Raw genomic sequence first — 19,086 nt, 5'->3', positions numbered from 1 at the left:
GTTCTGCAAGTACATAATTTTGCATTACATACAGCTCAAATTTTGTAACTTTCTTTCAAACCACAGTACCCTTTCTGCCTTTTGCATTGTGCTTTTGTTCCCATTGCAGAGATAAAGAGATTTGGGAAGCTAGTCATTATCTGAAGTACAGATGGGTTTGTATGTTGATGAGTGTCATCCCAAATAAGCAAATTTGTATCTCACCCTCCCTCTCTTCTCCTCTCTCTCTTTCTCCACCCTCCTATCTCTCTCCAGTTATGGACTCCCTAGACTCAGGTGTCTAAAGGTTTGTTTCATAGGGAGTGGCACTATTTAAAGGTGTAACCTTGTTGGAGTAAGTATGGCCCTGTTAGAGGAAGTGTGTCACACAGGGGGTGGACTTTGAGTTCTCATATGCTAAAGCTATACCCAGTGAAGTATATAGATTTCTTCTGCCTAAGGATCAAGGTTTAGAACTCTCAGCTAAACATCGAGCACCATGTCTGCCTGCTGCCATGCTTCCCACCATGAAGATAATGAACTAAACCTCTGAAACTATAAGTGAGTCCCAATTAAATGTTTTCCTTTATAAGAGTTACCTTGGTCATCTTGTCTCTTCACAGCAATAAAATCCCTAATACACGCACACGCGTGCGCGCGCGCGCGCTCACACACACACACACACATATATATGTATGATTGATGTGGTAGTAACAGTTCACTGTAATTGGTGCCACCCTTAGGTATGTTAGGTGTTCATGTCTTATTTAAGAAAAAGAGTTGAGTTCTTAGTAGTCCTGAACTCAAGAACAATGGCAATGGGTTTTTGATCCTACTGCACGTACTGGCTTTGTGGGAGCCTAGGCAGTTTGGATGCTCACCTTACTAGACCTGGATGGAGGTGGGTGGTCCTTGGACTTCCCACAGGGCAGGGAACCCGGATTACTCTTAGGGATGATGAGGGAGGGGGACTTGATGGGGGAGGGGGAGGGAAATGGGAGGTGGTGGCGGGGAGAAGACAGAAATCTTTAACAAATAAATAAACAATAAAAAGAAAAAAAAAAAAGAGGGGCTGGAGAGATGGCTCAGAGGTTAAGAGCATTGCCTGCTCTTCCAAAGGTCCTGAGTTCAATTCCCAGCAACCATATGGTGGCTCACAACCATCTGTAATGGGGTCTGGTGCCCTCTTGTGACCTGCAGGCATACACACAGACAAAACATTGTATACATAATAAATAAATAAATAAATAAAAAAAGAAAAAAAAAAGAGTTGACAAAGCTATGGGAAGTAACCCAGTAACAGGTTCCTCTCTGATCCTTGCTAAAGTTCTTGTCTCCAGGTTCTTGCCTTGAGCTCCCATTCTAGCTCTCCTAGTCATATATCATGAACTGGAAGTTGAAATAAACATATTTTTTTGTCACAGTAACAGAAAAATAAGCAAGAACACCTATCAAAAAAGACAAAGCCATGAAATTGAGAAGGAAATGCCTTGGTTGATATGGTTGGGATTGGGTGGATTAAGAGGGATAGATGTAATTATATTTTGTTTTATATACATAAAATTATAAAAATACATAAAAAGTTCACAAAGGATTTGATGGATAGGCCTATTATCACGGAATTCATTTTGCCTTTTTAGGAACTTCCAGAAGCAACTGCATTTACAGAGTGCTCAATGGCTTATTAAAGTCTTGGCTATTAAATGCTCCTTAATTGAAAGTTGTCATGGCAAAATAACTATCCTGTAGTTAGAAATGTGTATAGAAATAGCATATGTATAATTTTTTGTATTCTTGAATGACATCTATCCTTTCTTATGTATTAATAAATGAATCAGTATCAATTTTCATATTTTCAATAAGTGGATATTAGAATGTGTGCATCTAGGAATGATAGATCAAGAGGCACAAAGGTTAAAAATATTTTTAAAAATTCTATTTGGCTTTTTTGTGTGTGGTTGTTTCTCTTTTTCTCAAAAAAAGACCTCATTATGTAGTTCAGGCCGGTCTTAAAATCACTATATCCAGCCTACCTAATGCAAGATTATTAGTATGCAATACCGTTTCTGCCTGATAACAGAAACTTATGAGAACATCCCTGTTTCCAGCAGCTAAATGAGATGATTATTGGTGACAATGAGGTAAGTATAAGTGCTTTGTCTTTGGTTATCTATCTCTTACATAAATATTTATTAGTTGACATTCTAGACATATGACAATTACATAATATAATGCATCTTATTATATATATTTATTTATTTTTCACACTGAGTATATTGATAAAAATGTTTAGTAGTTTTGGCAAAATGTGATGATTCAGATATGTTTTTCATTCACTACAATTTTAAAACAGTGTATTTAAAGTTAAATGATAGATACTTACATCCCTGGTTTTAGTGAATAATGAGAAGTTGATCCTTGTTTTTATGTATGGCTTATTAAGGGCTCATTAATTCTGTCTATGTTTAGTGTGCAAATGAAAAGCAGAATTAAGTAGCTATGATAGTCAAAGAAACAGGTTTTAAAATGTCCAACGTGAACATAATGATAAAAAAAAAAATACTGTCTATATTGGAAGGATTGTAGTATGGGAACTTAACATGCTTGAAAAAATATATAGTCAAAAAATGTGAAATATTAGAGCACTGCTCTCATAATGAAGCTGGAGTAAAGGTAGAACTTAAATAATCAAGAGCAATTGCTGCTAGCATTATAAATCACAGGTTATTGGATTGTGATTATTACCACCTTTAGTAATACTCAGTAAATGCCAATAAGGTCTCAAAGTAAATCATTGCACCAGTGTGGTTGGCATGGTCATATGGTTCATTTGCTCTTGGTTTCCTAGATTAAGCTGAGTAAAATTATTACCTCAGGAAACTTAGTTCTCCAGCAAAATAATTTCCTTCCATGAGAATTATACGAGTAAATCTAAAATGCTGAAATTGAAAGTATAAAATGGGGATAATTCTTTTGTTGTCCTTCACAACCTCAGATTTCCAAAAATTTTTTCATGAAGTAAGAAGATAGACTTCTACATAAAAATCACCTGTTATTTTTCTTTTCCTGTCTTGGTCTTCTCTTTGGGAACATTGCCACAGGATGCCAAGACTCAGCTTCTCTTTACAACCTTGAGGTTCTACTTTAACATATGTTACTCCTGCACCAATGGCTCCTCCCTGCCTTTCTTTAGGAGCACTCTACCTCTGCCATGTAATGCCAAGTCTCAGCTCTCCAAGACCCCTGACGATTTCCAATCATTACCATGTGGGAAACTCTTAAACCCATTTCCAAATCCAGTTTCTAGTTTGGGAAGCAGTTTTGGGCCCCTCTGAACTACAACTTCCGTGTGCTGTCCCTTAATACCCCTCAAATATTGGACCTCAGTGGCACTAGTCTCTTATTTATCTCAAAAGTGGATTCAGCTTCAGCCACCCAGTAAAGCACAGGGTTCATTTTTATAGATATTCTTTATCAAATTATTCCCTGCATTTTCTTTAATTTTTGACATTTTAATGTAATTACATCATTTTCTCCCCCTTTTCCCCTCCAAACCATTCCATATAATATTTCTTGTATTCTGTCACATTATATTCATAGACTCTTTTTTCATTAATTCTTATTACAGATATATACATATATAAAAACATATACATCGTACATATAACACATATCAGATACATGTTTTCAAGGCTTACAATTTTGTTTTGGATCTACAGATTCTGATTAAAAAATGTACTACAAAAACAGGCACAGAAAAGAATACTTAAAAAAGTTTCAATATTTCTTCTGAAATTCACAAGGCAGGCCTCTATCACCTGCTCTTCTTTCAATATTTTTAGGTTCCAGAATCCAACCTGAACACTTCACTAAGAGCAGAGAACCTACATGCCAAAATTCTAAAATGTTTCCCCAATCCTCTCTGCTCAAAAACAAAACAAAACAAAAATTCCCAAAATTGAAGATAAAGAAACAAGTAATAATAAATAATCGTGGTCAGGTCACTCAATCTGCACAGTACCAAAGGAGAAGCATAAACATCAACCTAGTTACAATCCCTTTTATCTACATTGGTGACTTTATACAACAGCAGCACAAAGCTTGTGGGACTGACCAACCATGATACGATTTGGGTTAAGATCCACTCCATGATATTCAACCCATGATCATTGCTACTTGGGTGACCAACAACTGAGAATACAGACCAGAGGTGACACATGTTTATGGTAATATTGCAATGTGTGCTGTGCAACATATAATGTAAAAACAATTTCTGGTAGTTAATATTAAGGTAAAAGTATTTGTCAGTCAATTACTTTGCAGCAAGTACTGAATTTCCTATTATTTGATTCAGTATGAAGATTCCGCATGGTGGTAAAATTGCTTGGGATTATATTATAGATGAAGTATTTTTCCTTTTATTCTCGATAAAATGAGATCAGACCCTGGACTAGCTATATTGTCAACTTCACATAGCCTATATTTATCTGTCAGAAAACCCTCAATTGAGAAGTTGCTTAGATGAAATTGACCTTAATGTATGCCTATGGGAAGACTGTCCTGAATATTAATTGATATAAGAGAGTTCAGCAAACTGTGAGCAGTAACATCCCTAGGCATGTGGTCAAGAATTATATAGCAAAGCTAGCTAAATGTGAGCCAGGCAGTCAGAAATCAGCTCACCCACCTTTTCTGCTTTTCTTGAGTTCTTGTACCATCTTTCCTCAGTGGGAATTGTGACCCAAAGTATAGTCAAAGAATTGTTTTCCCCAAGATGTTTATTGTCAACGTTTTGTCACAGCAACAAAATGAAATTGAGGAAAATTTCTCTGTTTCTCTTAGCATAATACCCTTTACATTGTGAACCAGGAAACCAATGAGAACATTCCATGGCCATAATAAATAATGATTTCAACTTCGAGTTCAAAATTGAAGAGAAAATTTCTAATTAACTTTGCAGATTCACCCTGTCTACCTATATATGGTTTCAGGCCAACATTCACTTTTCAGCTGACCTTTCAAAGCCCACGCTAAGAAAAAGACTGCAGTGGCCTTTTGGGTTATTAAGAATTCATGACAATTGAAAGCTAACATAATGGGCAATGTTTTAAAAAGTTTGGATATTTCCTTTTCAAACAAAGTAACTTGTATATGTTCACCAGTCTTTGAAAAAAAAGCCTTGAAAATCCATTTCAATTATGTAACTGACACAATTCCTAGTGCATGTGTTTATATGCATGCATAATATTTTGATTGTGGCAAAGGTCTACTTTTTGTGGAACACTAACTTCCCATCATTACTGGTTCATAACTGGGGAGCGGTTTGTGAGTTCTTGATTGTCTATCTCAGGGTTTTTTTTTTTTTTATTTTATTTCAAGTGTATGTATCGTGCTCGGGTGTGTTATGTTTTTCAACTTCAATGTACTTTGTGGATTTATTGTTTGATTTATTTTATTTTCATCAGAAGTGGGGATGACCTTGGGACATTTATTATAAGGTATAACTTATCGAGTTGTGGAGATTATACATCAGTCTTCCCAAGAGTGTTCTTTGGTATAATATGGGGTCAAAGTCCACAGGCAGACAAGCAGAAAAAGATGAAAGAATGCTGAAACCTTTGGAGAATAGACTGACTCATAGTTCCTCTTGATGCCTCTAACAGTAATGCTCAGAGTTATGAAATTTGACATTCCCTTCCTAAAGGTAGCTAAACACCCAGAGAAAATGAATGAAGATTCAAAGTAAAACAATTAAGAGCTGCCTTTTAAAATTAATTGATCAACTAATTATCTTTCAAAATATTTACTTCTTTCTTCTATTTACCCTAAGTAGAAAAATATAATAAAAGGGAATTCTGGCCTGCTATAGTGATGTTGACTGGTAATCCTCTCTTCTGTGGAATCAAAGACAAGAGAATCACAAGTTTGAGGCTTCCCACTGCTGCAGAGTAAGTTTGAGGCCAGCACAGACAATTTAGTGAGATCCTAAAATCAAAATTTTGCAATTCATTAATTGCATATATGATATTTTTAAATATCAAAAAATCCTTCCTGTTCAGTGAAGCTGGACATAAATGAATGTACCTTGTATGATTCAACTTATAGAAAATGTCTCAATAAAAAAAAAAGCCACTAGTTTTCTCTGAACAGAGACAGCTGGGGGCAAGAAATAACAAAAATTATAAAGTCCTTTGAATGTAATCCATTGAAAAAAGCTTCCATAGGATGAAGGAGTTAGAAGGTTCAATCCTAGAAAATGGACTTGAAGAAAATGCAGTTAAATTTTGCAAAATTGGTACATAATGAACACATTAGTATATTTTCATTGCTGAAAGTACCGTGAACTGTTAGCATGTCAAGACTTTGTGGGCCTAACTTCACTCAGTACTTCTGCAAAATTTCTCTGGACCTTGTAGACCATACCCATCTAAGGTAGAAGTTCAGTGCTGTCTGATGACAAATACAACTCTTCAGCAGTAAACCATGCAAGTAAAGGATGCTAAATGTATAGTTGTCTTGCCAGCCTGTGTCTATCAGGCATTCCACCCCAAGCATGACAGTTCTCTGCTTACCTTTATGTTTCTCAACTAAGTGATATGAGAACAAGCTTCTCGTGCTGCCCCAACTCATTCATGAAGGAAATATATTCCACTCTTCTTATGAATCAAATTTTCTTATATCAGTTAATAATATGGGGAAAAACCCATGCAGATATCTTCGCTGTCTAACCAGCCTCACTTTTTTTCCTGTTGCAAAGCAGAATTAAGTTCATATCTAAACTTTGTTTATTTTAGATTCACACTGAGTCTACCATTCACAATATTAGAGCTATTCATCCTTGTGAAGGTATTGCCTGCATTAGCACCATGTAATGGCCTGACTTTTTCTTAAAGTTAGACATTTGTCCCCCACATCCATGTTCAGGTGTTAGTTGGTACACTTTAGAAAAGCTAGCAAATAATTTGGTTTTATTCTATTTCTTCTCAAATAGCAATTCACCTAGTATCTATGAACATCATCAGTATGCATTAAGAGCCAGAAAGATACAAAATAACGGATGACACTGTGAGTCAGAAATGCTATCAGCTCCCGGGCGGTTGGTGGCACTCGCCTTTAATCCCAGCACTTGGGAGGCAGAGGCAGGCGGATTTCTGTGAGTTCGAGGCTAGCCTGGTCTACAAGAGCTAGTTCCAGGACAGGCTTCAAAGCCACAGAGAAACCCTGTCTCAGAGAAAAAAATAAAGAAATGCAATCAGCTTCCTCCAGATGGGGTCAACCTCCAATGAGACATTGTTAAAGCAAATGTGCCAACATACTCAGTCAGAGGAAGAAATTCTTCATTTGACAAATAAATTTAAAAGTATTAGGGGTAAATCTAAAAATCACCTATACCAAAATCTATGAAAATTTCTCCATTCCAATGTTCAGCACTCCACATTTTTGTAATTAACATTCTCACATCTTCTGATAGACCTCGGGTGGGATTTTTATTTTATATTTTATTTTTTTATTTCATATGTATTATTTATTCCAAATTTAACTTGTTTTTCTTTCACATTAGTCTAATTGCTATAAGAACTAAGCTTTTTCTCTTAGATCAGTCGCAGTAACTCATAGAAATTTATTTTTCAATATTTTGAGCCTGTAGGGTGTGATGCCTTTGGGATCAAATAATAGAAAATTTGTGTATCAGATATTTACATTACATTGTTTGTTACATTACATACTTTTCTTGCTGTCTTACACCTAAAATTTTCACTGCAACACTTACAATTTCTATATAAATAGTTATGCCAAACATAGCTGATATCTCATACTGGTTCTTTTTACCTAAATCCTTGTCTTAGGGTTTCCATTGCTCTGAAGAGACATCATGACCACATAAACTTTTATAAAGGAAAACTTTTAATTAGAGCTGAATTACAGTTTAAGAGGTTTTAGTTCATTATCATCTGTGCTAAGATCAAAAAGTCCCACAATAGCCAGAAATGGAGTATAACAAAGGTTTATTTATTTTGGAATAAACTCACAATAAGAGTAGTAGTGATTCACTGTCCTCTGTGTGCTGGGAACTGGGAAGTGAATCCAGCTGAAAAAGGGGGCAATGGAGACCTGTTTGTCTTCACTTATGCTAAATGAGACCAAACCCAAAGTGGGCCAGTATTTTAAATGTTATTGGCTGAAGGAGTTCCCAAAACACCTCCCCTTTTTGTCTGAGAAAGAAGGTTCTCAGCCTAATATAAAGCTATATACAACAAGAACAAATATCAAGTATTGTCCAGAAAAGAAGAGGCAAAAATATTCATAAAATTAGAATTACAATCAGCATGAACAATATCGAGAGAAACATATGTTAAATGTTCCAATAGTTATCTTATCCTAGGGAGTCTAAGTCTTATATTTAAAATATCTTGGCTAAGTCATGAGAGGAAGTAATTATGACTATATACACACACACACACCCTGCCCCAACCCTTATGAAGTTTCCTGACAACCTTTTGTAACCTCTGTAAATGAGCTGTCATTTCTCTTTAGTAAGAGGTTTCTCTTTTTTAAACTGAATCTTGATTAATTGTGAGGGTATCCAAAGCTTTTTTTCTCCTGTGGAAACAAGAATGAATCTCCTTCCCCAATGCAGCACATCTCCTGGTTTCCATTCCATTCCATTCAGATCATCCTTGAAATACACTGACTGATATAATTTAGAGATTTTGTTCTCTATTATCCAATGTCTCTCTTTAGCTATTGTTTCTTTCTCATTACATTAAGAAAATTCAAGATTAATAAAGCATTATGCAATCTATTTCTGGAGATATTTGTTATTCCTTTCTGTTTATTTAACAGTCAAACCATGTACAACTGTGCTGGAGTAGTTCTGCTGTGTGTAGCAGGAGGAGGGGAACAATGGTGTGGGCTCAGACCATGTAGGCACCAAATTGTAGTAGTACCAAAGAGTCCTACAATAGCCCAGAATGGAGTATTACAAAGGTTTATTTATTTGGGTAAAACTCATAGTAAGGGTGATGGATCTACAGTCCTCTGCGTGCACTTGGAACTGGGAACCAAATCCACAAAACAGGGAACGCACACACTTTTTCTCCTCACTTATAGTGCATGATACCATGACCACAGTGCACTGGTTTTTTAAAAGCTAAAGAAGTTCCCACGACAATCATCATGGTGGGACACGGCAGCATACAGGCAGCCAAGGTGCTGAAACTTCTACATCTTAACCATCAGGCCACAGCAAGAAAGACTGTGTACTGTGTATAGCTTGAGCATACATGAAACCTAAAAGATTACCCCACAGAACACACTTCCTCCAACAAATCCATCCCAACTCCAAAAAGGCCCCACGTCTTAGTAGTGCCACTTCCCTGTAGGTCAGGCATCCAAACACTTGAATTTATGGGCTCCATATCTTTTCAAAACACCACAATCCCCATTTTTTCCTTAATTCATTTGTTTTTATATCCCAAATTCTAAGATACTAAAGATGATCTCTTCCTGCTTAAAATTGGTATGCCCTTTCCCATTTTTTCTTCATCTTACATAAAATTATTTGTTGTTCATCTTCCCTTTCTCTAAGGTGTTTTCATTGACATGTGTTTCCCTTCAGTCGACATATTCCTGTGTTTTCTCATTATGCTAACCTTATAGACTCCAAAATTTTTAACTGTTCTTGTCCAGTTTCCTGGGAAATGAGTTTTAGTTGAATTAGAATGAAATCTTTTGTTGTTTATGCTTTTGGCATAATTGTTATTAACTGCTTTATTTTTCTGGAGTTCTGAGCTATGACATAAATTTCCATTACACCAGAACTAATAAAATTAAGGTGAAAACTATCCATTAGGTTAACATGAATAATTATTCACAATCTTGGTAGATTAACAATTGTCAATTATTAAAGCTAAGAGGTCACTGGTTTAAATAGCATTATACACCACAGTCTTATTAAGCGTAACAGAACACTGCCGATGAATTTCTAACATTTTATCAATTTTAATTACTGATTTAATTTTAGAGACACATAATACTGAATGTATATCTTAAAATCAATGTAATAATTTAAAGTGAGTTGGCTAAATGATGTAAAGTTAATATTTTTTGAAATAGTTAAACCTTCCTAAGAGAATTATATTTCACCAATATAATTTGGAAGTACAAGTGTTCTGTCTCTATAGACATTTTAATATAAAAATATAAGAAGTAAATAATTTACAAATTTATTAGTCAACCCCTTCCATTAGTTGTAAGCCATAGGCTTTGGCCATTGCATGAATCACTGTTTGTTTTATAACTTTCACTCTTCACTACAGATGTACCAAATGTAGAGTTAGCAGGGAGTTCCCTAGGCCTTGTTTGCCCCTGCCTTTTACTTCCTTCCAAATGTAACATTTCTTTCTGTCACTCTTGTAGCAGTCATGGGGTCAAATGATTGTTCTTTGTTACACTAAGTGCAGTCAAATGGCCTTACAAGCAAACATCTTTTACAAGTCAAGCCGCTAGGTAGTCCATAATTTTTCTACCTTGTTGAACCTGTGTGACGGAACAAGAAATACGGCTTCGAAGCGCTGTAGCCAACAGCACTTTACATTCTCGGGCTGACCTGCACTTCTCTTTCTAGAAGCAATCACACTCTTCCAAGAGTTATCTCTTCTTTTTAAGGTGTTTTACTTTCTCTATTTTAGAAGATAGGACATGAGAATTTTTTTAAATGTATGTAATGGGAAATATATGATTAATGTCACTAGGAAGTACTACATGGTAAATAATAGTAATCCTAATGAGACTTCATATAATTTTTAAATCAATTCAAGTCAACTAAATAAAATCATCTAAAACTAGATGGGTTTTCCCTATAAGCCAGTGTTTAAATTCTAAAAGCAAATGCAATATTTTCTACTTTTAATTTGTGCATTGCAGCCATGGCTTTATTTCATTATTATGCCTAAACACCTGAGAAGTGCTTTTAGTGAGGTTTATTTTGCCAAGCTGTTTGAGAGGATGTGGTACTTCATGTCTGGAATATGACGCAGCCTACTGATTGAAACTTACTACCCAGAAGAAGCAGCAAATTATTAATATTCAACTGCCATATTCATCCTCATAATGTCTGTGTGTGTGTGTGTACTTAACTGTGAGTATATTTCTGAAAGACAGTCTCCATCTTATTTTTGAGATCCTCTCCTTCACTGCACCAAGAACTCACCAGTTCAAATAGATTGACTGACACGTAAGCTCCAGAGATCCACCTGTCTGCCTTTCTAGCCCTAGACTTAACGACTGCATGCTATCATGCTTGGCTTTTTAGAGTTTGAAAATTCTGTCCTCAATTTTTCACAGAAAGAATTTTTTCAATAGAAACTTCTTCCTTTTTGGTTTTACTTCACCCTCCCCCCTTTAAAAAAAACAAAACAAAACACTGAACAGAGTATTAAGTTGGTTCACAGTTTGAAGTGATATGGCCTATCATAGCATGGAAGGCATGGGCATGCGTGGTTCTGTGGTGGTAGGTGTATGAGGCAACTGGTTGCTCACATCTCATCTTGGCATAACAGGAATTTGGGGACAGGAAGTAAGAAAAAGCTATGTAGTCTTAAGGACAGCCCTCTCCATCCCAACACACACCTCACTTTCTAACTTCTTCAATAACTTCCCAAAATAGCACCATAAGATAGAACAATTGTTCAAACACATGAGGAATTTTATTCTTAAACTTTGACAGATGACATACTATTTAGACTCAATACACAATAACACTATGCCCCCTTCAGAATTTGTATCATTGTAAAAATACCTGTTTCTTTTATTTTTCTCTTATTTCATTCAGATCCTAGAGTACAGGCCATGGATGGTCTTGCTGATCTGACAGTCATGGAAGCTACTTCCTCCCACCTGCTTTAGTACTCTGAAAATTTCCTCACAGACTTTCCCAAAAGTGTTTTACACTAATACCATAGAAGCCTTTAATCAAATAAAGTTGATAATCAGAATAAACAGAAGAACTCATTTTTATTTTGAAATACTTCTTGCCAAATGTAACTATGTGAAGTCCAACATGATTACCCCCAAACAATACAAACTACTACCACTTCTTGTTTGCCCATAAGACCGTAATGGTAAGATCTTATTGCTAAATATGTTGTACACTTTCATCACTGGACATGGATAATTCCATTCAGTAACGACCAGGAAGCCATCCTCACCAGTGACTACTCTTCACAGTACTACATGATGCTCTATAGACTGATGGGTGAAACAATGGTATCAGCAATCATACTCAGCTATGGACTGCAATAGTTACTAGCATTACATTGTGTAACCATAGGTACAATAATAGTATGAGTGCTTTAGGAGTCACTGACAACTCTCTAATTGATCCTAAAGACTGTTCTGTGGAAAGAATTTCATATCTGGAACTGTAAATCTGGCCACAAACCCATGGTTGGGGAGTCTATAGGATCCCAACAGTAAGCCAATATCTATCGTTCTGCTAAATGAACTCAGTATCACATTACTTATGAAAACATATCTCTACAGCCACATATTGGTTCTATTCTCAGACTTCATTAGATTGGTTTCAGAGTGTGATGGGTGGTGGCTAATACAACAGGAGATCATAACTGGTCAAAGGGCAGAGAAGAAGTAGGAATCCTCTATCACACACAGAACATCTATGTCACCCTTATCACTACTAAGACTCAGGGACCATTGAAGACAAGAAAACACAAAGATTGCAAGAACAAGAGATTACGGAGTGGCATAGTTCAATGGTGCCTTCTGGACATGGCAGTACTGATATAGTTATGAACCCACAGCAGCTATGGTTAGCTGCATCGAACCCCCATAGGATCCAGCTAGCCTATATCATATGGTGGATAAAGGCATGACTTACGAGTCTGTATCTGCTCCTTAACTGAAAAGCTATCGAGAGTTGATTGCATCTGGGGAAGCAAGAATAAGTTTTTCTTATTAGTCCTTGTTAAGTTAATACACTCCAGGGGATAGTTCCCATCCTCATGCAATATAGACAGGACAAATTAGAGTAGATAGGTTATTTAAAAACACAAAAGAAGTCACACATTTGAAAGGGGGGCGGGAGAAGGGAATTTGATCTAAGAGAAGTAATGGGAATAGACGTGTGGAAAATCAAAATATATTGCATAAAATTCTCAATGAATTAATAAAATTATATTCTAATATAGAATAAATATATGTTAAAGATTTCATTCAATTAGTAAAGTAATGGTCAAAGAAAAAGGAAGATTAATTGTAAGAATGTTTGTCTATCACATACTACAATATTTATTAGAGATAATCATATAAAATATTGAAATGAGACTGCTACACTAAACACAATACTAGCATAAATTCTAAAGGTCAGTAAATTCATTGATAATGTTTGCTCTAGGTCAGATCTCTAAGTAGGGTTGCGAACTCCCAATGGCCTAGCATTATTCAGTATGACACAAAGTCAGAAAAAGGTTAACTCTTCTAGACAGTGAAGCAATCCATGTGTGGGTCTATTATTAGGGCTGAACAATACATAATAAGCATAGACACCGTCTAACATTATTTTCCAGGTTTAGTTTATATTTTTTCTTATATCTCCCTCTGTGTGACTGTCATGTGAATGTCATTCAGAATACCACTCCGCTACCATGTTGGAAGGTGTTGTAGTTGAAGTCCGTTGATAAATGAATATATTGTCATTTAACAACATATCTATAAGGTTATATCTATCAACACACAAAATTGCTTCAAACTACAGCTCTCAATTGTTTCAGTATTTCTAGAATGATAAAGATATTCATAAGGATTTTTGATAAAATCAATATAAGAAGAGAGGCAAACTGTTTTTGTTACTATAATGTGTCATGATATAGTGAAAATAAGAGAAACCTATTCCATAGATTAAGATTGAGGGACCCATTAAAAAACTAATAAATACATGAAAATCTTTCATTTGAATTGTATGTCTAAAAATGTTAAGCATCAAATTCATAAAGCCTATTTCAATTATATTAGGAATGATTTTCATGTATTATGCTTCTCTAACATTTTTCTGTCTTCTTGCCATATTTTATATTTTTTTTGCTAAAATTCCATGAAAAAATATATGGAGATAATGAGTTCAAGATAAATGGTTTCTTCCTAAACTAGAAATTAAATCCGAACTATTTTTTTTTCTTTCCTGGTAAAACATGATGCTGACTTTGTAGTCACCCCGTCATCCATTTTCAAACTCTTGGTAGTTTTTCTAAGTTGAAAACAAGGATAAACTTTGTAAATTATTAACTTGCTAAAATTAACTCTCTAATAAATAATGTTTTAACATAAGATATATATGAAGTGTTATTTTTAGGCCCTGTTACATGCAAGAGAACAATTAGTACTGAAAATGAAGCGGTTGTGCACTTTTGAATGTTGTTCTATTATTTGATCATTTTAGAACAAAAGGCACTAAAAATGAGTGAAATATGCTCACTGACTTTAATAATCTTTTTTCTATTGTTTCAGTTACTTTATAGTTTTTTTTTTTTTACTTTCATATTCCTTAAAATGGAGTGGAGAAAAGAAACAACTAACAGACTTAAGACATTATGCACAAGGGAGATGTTGTGGCGCACTATTGACTCTATTTTCATCCACTTGTTAGAAAGATCAAAAACAGGCTTCTTTCATGTCTTCAGTGTTCTCAGAGCTCTATTTTCCTTTATTCTGCCTGCTCTTGGGAATTAATCACTTGCATTAACTAAGGTTGCTAGGATACCTTTTAACAAACAGTAGTAACAATTTGCTTAATTGGGAAAATCTCATTTCAGGGTAAAATCAAAACAGTTAGAATCTGATTTTTGTGAAAAAATATTGTGGTTAAGAGGTCAGTGTTTTTAATATATAGCTGCTGGCTGCATAGGAATAAAACAGCATCTGCTTATTCAAAGTTTTCCTTTCTTTATGTTCAGTTAAGAATCGCCAAACAAGGTCCAGAAATATTAACTATAAAATTCCAAAAATAAATAATTCATAGTTTTAAAATGTTTTTTATCATGATAGTTACAGTTTTCCCAATTTTATTGTTGCTAGCTTATCTCATACTGTTACTAATTTATAAGTTAACCTTTAGTATAGGTCTAGATGTATATAAGAAAAGCATTACACCTGAAAGTTTACCTCACTATCTGGTTTCAAAAGTTTCTGGAGGTTTATAACATAATTTTATGGAGCATTGCTCTAATATAACTATTCTTCCCATGTTTATTCTTGGGCTAAGAAGTGAAAATCTAGGGCAAGATCATTATAGTTTCAGCCATTTAGATTTTTCATGAAAATTATTGTGGTTCCTCTTAAAACAATACAATTTTGGTTTTCAGGTTTGAAACCTACACAATTAACAAGAAATTTTTGATTCATCTTAGTTAGCATCACATCTTTTCACTTTCTCCCACACACTTATTAAATCATTACTGGATGGCCTTTTCCTTTTAAAAAACAAAACTTACCAAAGTGAGCTTTCAATAAAAACATTATGCAGAGTACATAGATGCTTCTGCATATTAAGGAAAGTTGGAAATAGTCAAGAGTTGAGCCAAATATAGATTTATATTGTTTATACATTTCGAATCCCCACAAATTCTACTTATAATAGAATAACTTGCTTCAAACAATATGGAAATATTCAAAACCCTCCTGTCAACACATGAAGAGTGAGTTATTTGCAATGTGATTTACGTTGGAGCTATAAGGTCACCCCACCTCTACATTTCATGCTCTCATTATGCCTGCCTCTGCCTTGTCAGTCAATATGGCTGTTGACTTTTAAAAGAACTGCTCAAATGCAGCCAAGATAGAGCACATCCAGATGAGAAGGAGATTTGCAATATAACTTTGGAAACACTGAGAGTAAAAGAAGGTGATAGCTCTGAAAAGAAAGAAAAAGGTTTAAACACAGATAAAATAGAAAAGAAAACTAACTACAAATGGGAAAATGGACTAACTTTAAGCCTACAGTTCTTTGTAGAATTTGTGGTATATATTGAAATTTAATGAAAGTTTATATTATGAGTAAATTCAATACAATAATTTTAGAAAAATCTGTTTTCTGAAGAAATTTATCATTTGTAATCTTAGGGATAAGCATGCAAGACATTACCATGCTCTGGCTATCTCTTTGAAGTATATTTCTACTTCACCCAATTTTTTTTTCACCCACTTTGAAGATATCCTCTGGAAAAGACAGAATAGGCAGAGTGGAAAGCAAAACAGTTACAAACACCAAACACATCTTCATGTTCAGTTCATCAAAGTGTAGACTGGATTCCTAGTGAAGTAGAAAGAATTTTAAGGCTTTTCTCCCGTCTATTCTTAGTTATCTGTTGGAGCCATGTCTCAGTTAACCTGTCAGATAGCAGGCACACATCAAGCCAGAGAGACCTGAACCTTCAAAACCTGGTGATGGCAGTCAATGCACAAAGTATGAGAGAGCCCAGTACCTTAAGCAGAGCTATGTCTAAAGGAGGCAGCTGCAGATAAATTAAACTACTGAGTCACCTAAGATACAAAATATTCACCCTCCTGAACTACAGTCGTGGGGATGATGGTCAATAGTGTTGCTTCTTTTAATTTGGGTTTCCAAAAAGTGAACCCTGAAAGAGGTACAAATTTCTGACCAAATAATCATTGAAGTAATGTACTTAGGTAAAGGAGGCTAAATGTAGGAGGAAAAGGAGACCAAATGAAGCTCAGCGGGGATCTCAAAAGAGGACCTGTGAGCACAAAGAACAACTAGTGGAGTAGAAAACTTAGGGAGATAGAATATGGAGAAGACAATTAGTGAGTGGGGACAGCAGGTTTGGATAGAGGGTGGGAGGGAACTGAGAGGTTCACATAAATTCATAAATAGTATCAATGGGGCTCTAATCATGCTGTATCTTGACAATTAAGCATTATGTTCTTTATTGTTACTACAAATCATTCATTAGCCAGTATGACTTCATTTTGATACTTTCCCAGTTCTCTGAGATAGTTGTACTAATTCAAAATTGATAAAATATATATGCAATAGTGCATTTAGATTGATATTGATTTTTCAGGAATTCATTTACGGTGTTCCATTAAGTAGCTCATAGAAAACCCACAAACCATGTAAAGTATACTTATGAACCTAATCTGAAGATGAATATAAATCAGAAACAATGAAGTTAAAGGATTTTTATTTTTTTTAAAGTAAATGGATTAGAAATTGTTGGAACTAATTGAGTCCTAGCTTTCAGCTGCTCTTCCCTGCTTAGAGCCTTCTAATTTAAGTTATTAGAAGCTGTGCCTAGCTTAGAGGATCAGAGGATGGGATTTCCACCTGTTGGCCATTGACCGCAGTGTATTTAAGCCTCCACAGTGCTATTAAAGAGGGGCTTTGGTATCAGTGTTACAAGGTCTGCGTGTCGGTCTGTCTCTGCATCTGTGTTCTCAACCTCCAGCCCCTTGCCCAAAGCTTGCCTACTGGGAGCTAATGCATAGAGCGCAGACGGGGGCCTAGGTGCGCGGCAGAAATAGTTCAATAAAGATTTTGTTTGAATCACCAAAATAAAGTAAGACTTACTTGTATGACCAGTGTAGTGATATCTACCTGTAGTCCCAGAATTTGGAAAACAGGAAAGAGGATCCCAAACCTACATCCATCGGGATGCATAGGTGTACCTGTCTCAAACCAAAGCCATCAGAACACTTGATTGCTGGTTTGGGTTAGAAAGGTAGAAGTGTATATTTACTATTATTTCTGTTGTACATAATTTTCTATGTAGAGACTATTTAATCTCAAATTAATATTTTCATTTCCAGCTATTATTTTCACAATAGGTAGAAGTCAGTAGATTTTTCTTTGGTTTCATGGTAGACCATATAATGCCAGATCTTCAAAAACAAAGGCAAGTAACCTCCATAAGTTCAAAGCCAGCCAAGTCTATATAGTGAGCTCAGGCAAGGCAAGCCACCTCTGTAAGTTCAAGACCAGTCAAGTCTGTATAGTAAACTCAAGACTGAAAAATGCCACATTGTGAGATAAGATTTGAATAGTGATTTGATTTCAATCAAGAACAATTTATTTTAAAAATCAAATATGATTGTAATATTCTTTTACATGTATTTACCTAATATTTAGGGTCTTGTTTATTTTATGTTTTTTTTAATTTTTGTTATAATCGGTAGAGTGAGATATAATCATTACATAGAAACTGTACCTTATATAAATATTTTGTATAATATAACATGGTTCAGCGTTTGTTGCATGCATTGTATAGCATCATGAAGCATAAAGCACAAGTGATTTTTCTGGGCCATGTTACTTATCTTTTCATTGCAGACAATCCTAAGTGTTTTCATATCACTCTATGTTCAAGATTCATTTTACCGAAAAAAATCTTAAGGTGTTAAAATTCAGGTTTAAGTTTTCAACTTAAGAAGCATAGGATAAGTTTTAAAAAACTATAAGAATGTGTGTTTATGTATTTGACTGTGAAAATTAATTTTACTGTTTCAAAAATGTTTACTATTTACATAATAATGCAAATTTTCCTGCATGATTTTAAAGATAAAACAAGCAAACATGCTGACCACAAGTTGCAGAAGAAACCATTCCTATGTGAGTTACTACAAGAGACTCATTTACATGAGTGAGTAAGACCTAAACTAGTCTCTTATTACTGAGGCAGATGGGATAATGCAGTATTGACTTTTGTATTGATTTCATGTTTTTCCTAAGAGAATTGAAAATAAATCTTCACTTGACTCTAGTGATATATTTGAAAGAAATTAAATGGTCATATTTGATAAACTATCTCTAAGTACACATTTACTTTCATTTTTATAGTTACTTGCTTCATGGATTTCTGTGATGAACTTCTTCAGACATTTTATTTTTAATCCTTGAAACTCCATATTCAGTGGTATATAGTCTCATTCTCCCCATTTCCTTCCAACTAATAGACGATAAGCCTTGAGTAAAAGTCTCTTCTATATAAGTTAATGTTACAAGAGTATATTACATTTCATTTTTATTTATTTCACCTCTATTTTTAGGTCACTTTCTCCTATACCAAGGATTTTTAG

This window comes from Chionomys nivalis, chromosome 3 (assembly GCF_950005125.1).
Source record: "Chionomys nivalis chromosome 3, mChiNiv1.1, whole genome shotgun sequence".
Classification (NCBI taxonomy): Eukaryota; Metazoa; Chordata; class Mammalia; order Rodentia; family Cricetidae; genus Chionomys; species Chionomys nivalis.
The sequence above is the reverse complement of the archived record's forward strand: the minus strand, read 5'-3'. Positions refer to the sequence as shown.